Raw genomic sequence first — 2972 nt, 5'->3', positions numbered from 1 at the left:
CTAGATTAAAGAATCTTCTGAATATTCTCCGGATCATTGCTTTGCTCATCTTTTACATATAACTGCATGGCTTGACATTGTCATGTTTCCTAGCTCATCTCCTTTCCCTCTCGATTAGTTAGTCCTTAAGATCCTGCTTTCCTTTTCCTTGTATTATATCTTTCAATTTGTATTTATTTGAATCTTTTTTAAAAATTGTTTTGTTGGGCTGGCCAGATAGCTCAGTGGACTGAAGTGCCTGTTTAGGCAAACCCAGGGGACCAAGGTTCAATCCCTGGGAAATCCCAATGCTTGGGAGGCTGAAAACAGGAGGATCTCTATGAGTCCAATCTGTATAGTGAGACCCTGTAGACCCTGCACTAAATACATAAAAATTGTTCTGATTATTTTTTTCTTGCTGATTCAATTTTGAAAATTGATTGTATTTCTCAACTTATGTATTTTCTCCAGGTTATCAAGTTGTTAGCATACAATTATTTGTGATGGTCCTTGTGGGCCTCTTTCACTCTTTTTTTTGACTATAAACATTTGAAATTCTATTTTAAAAAAAGCATATCACAACCATGAATGTTGTTACAGTTAGAGGCCCTCTTGGTTCTCCACAATGATAACTGAGCATGCTCAGAAGGGTTCCCATTTAAATAACCATCTTTAAAAGAAGGAAACAAACAAACAAACAAAACCTCAGCACACTACCGTTTAACTTGTTTTAGTGTTTCTTCACAAATGGTGAAAAATACTAAAGTACAGACAAAGAATAATTATAATGTGGCCAACATTATAAATATGGAATTATAAATTTAAAACTTTTTCTGGTTTAAAAGATAAATCTGGTAGTCAGAGCAGCTCTGCAGGGTCTCTGCGTATAGTAGGGTCAGTCTCTGTGCTCCTGATGGCACTCACATTTATCCATTTTTCCTGGTCTTCCACAACCACGTCTTCTTCCTCCCATTTGTTCCATTAAAGGTCCACCAGGATCTCCTGGACCACCTCGTCTTCCACCACAAAAGCCACCTTGGTCCATGCTGGAGTCACTACGGAGACCACCTCTGTCTCCACCACAGTGACCTCTGAACATTCCACCAGGACCACTGCTGTCCATGAGGCCACTTCTTCCTCCCCACATGCCACCAGGGCAACCTCTTCCATGATCACCACCTGGGGTGGGAAGGGTGGCAGGAGAAAGCCTTCAGGTTTTGGGTCTTACCCTGGTTGCATTCTGTTCTCCAGGCAAAGTTCTGGTTTCTACAACCCGGATTGGGACACTGCCAATCTCCAGCTTGATGTTGGATGTTTCCTCCTCCAGAGGGGTTTCTATGGGAACCCCAGTGGCCTTTTGGAGGGATGCCTCTTCTGTTTCCTCCACAACCTCCCATGGGTTCCCCAGGAACTCCTGGACCACCTGGACATCTATGCAGCAGCGGTGGTATCCCTCTGTCCTCACAAGGCAGCATGCCACCTCACATGCTGTTCATTGGAGGCTTCTTCCGAGCAAGAGAGATTTGAAGTTTGCTTCCTTGAAATCTTTCCCATTAAACCACTCTACAGCAGCATTGGCAGTTGATAGATCTTCATAGGACACAGTGGCATCACGTTTGGGCTTTCCTGTTTCCTTGTCTAGGCAGGTATGAATCATGGGTTGCCCAGTTCTCTTGTTAATCTTAACAACCCCACATTGCTTAAAGAAGGCTGCCAGATCCTCAAGTGTAACATTGTCATTTAATCCTTGTATGTAAATTGCACTGTTGTTAGAGTCTTCATCAGGATCTATGGGAGGGCCTAGATCAAGATCTTCTTCATACATGGGTCCACCTGGCTTATTGAAGCCATCTCTCTCTTCATTGCCCATTCCACCACGTCCTCCTTCCTGCTCACCTCTGCTTATGCCTCCACAATCAAATCCCCTCTTCTCCTGCCCTGGTTATCAGGGCCACTCATGCTCTGGTTTTCTCCTGGTGTGGAAAATCCTCCAGACTCCTGCCCATAAAAACCCATGCTACTAGGGTGGTCCTGTCGGAATGAACTCTGTTGCCCGTATCTGCTGCTCTGTTGACTACATTAACTCAAAGCCTGGCTGTAGGATCTAATGGGGGGGGGGGATAACTAGTGGGAAGCTGCTGCCCTAAACTACTTTGTTGACCATAACTACTCCACTGTCCATAGCTGCTATTCATAGCCTAGGCAGGGCTGGTCATAATCCCCTGTTCCAGGCTGAGGTTGGTTAGTCTCAGTAGGTTTGTTACCATCCTGTGGTCTCGCAGGTACAGTTGCAGCTGGCTGCTGCCCACAGGCTGGGTAAGCAGGCCGAGTGCCGTATGCAGACTGAGCTGCATAAGAAGTCTGAGTGGTGGCGACTGTAGCAGTGGTGGTACCACAAGCACCAGTGCTGTACCCCTGGACAGGCTGGCTGTATGCCTGGGGGGCAGCTGGAGTAGTATAACCAGTGGGAGGCTGTCCAGAGGATGTTGCATATGCAGGCTGCCCATAGGTGGCAATGGTCTGAGCCTGGGTATAGCTAACATCAGTAGGTGGTCCATAGGTTCCATAGCTTTGTTGCCCATATGCCTGGGGATCTGTTCATATCCTTGAGGTGGCTGGGTGGGATAAGCACTGTAGCTCTGCTGGGCTGCAGCTTGGCTGTAGATACCGTAATCCATGGAGGCCATCTTTTCTCCTTCCTTCTTGTTCTCTCAATGTCTGTCACCCTTTCACTTTTCCTCCCCTCTTCTACTTCTGAGTGACCTATTGTAATGTGTCCAATACTAGTTATGCTCTTTCTTTTGTTGTTTCTTTTCCTCCCTTTCATTAGTCAGTTTTAATTATTTTTCACATTGATATTTGATTAATTTCTATTCTGATAGTCTTACTTTTTTGTTTTTTGGTTAACACTGAGCTCATGATATTCTTTTTCCAATTTCTTAAACATAATGTTATGAATCCGTGAAATTGTTTTTTCAAATGCAGGCATTTAT

General features: G+C 44.7%; 1 pseudogene; it reads right to left on the bottom strand.

Annotated features, from left to right (window-relative positions):
* Window positions 1-817: 817 nt before the first annotated feature.
* LOC101581972 lies at window positions 818-2666 on the bottom strand (annotated as a pseudogene).
* Window positions 2667-2972: the final 306 nt, after the last annotated feature.

This window comes from Octodon degus, unplaced genomic scaffold, assembly GCF_000260255.1.
Source record: "Octodon degus isolate 3935 unplaced genomic scaffold, OctDeg1.0 scaffold00009, whole genome shotgun sequence".
Lineage (NCBI taxonomy): Eukaryota > Metazoa > Chordata > Mammalia > Rodentia > Octodontidae > Octodon > Octodon degus.
This window is presented reverse-complemented; position numbering and strand designations above follow the sequence as displayed.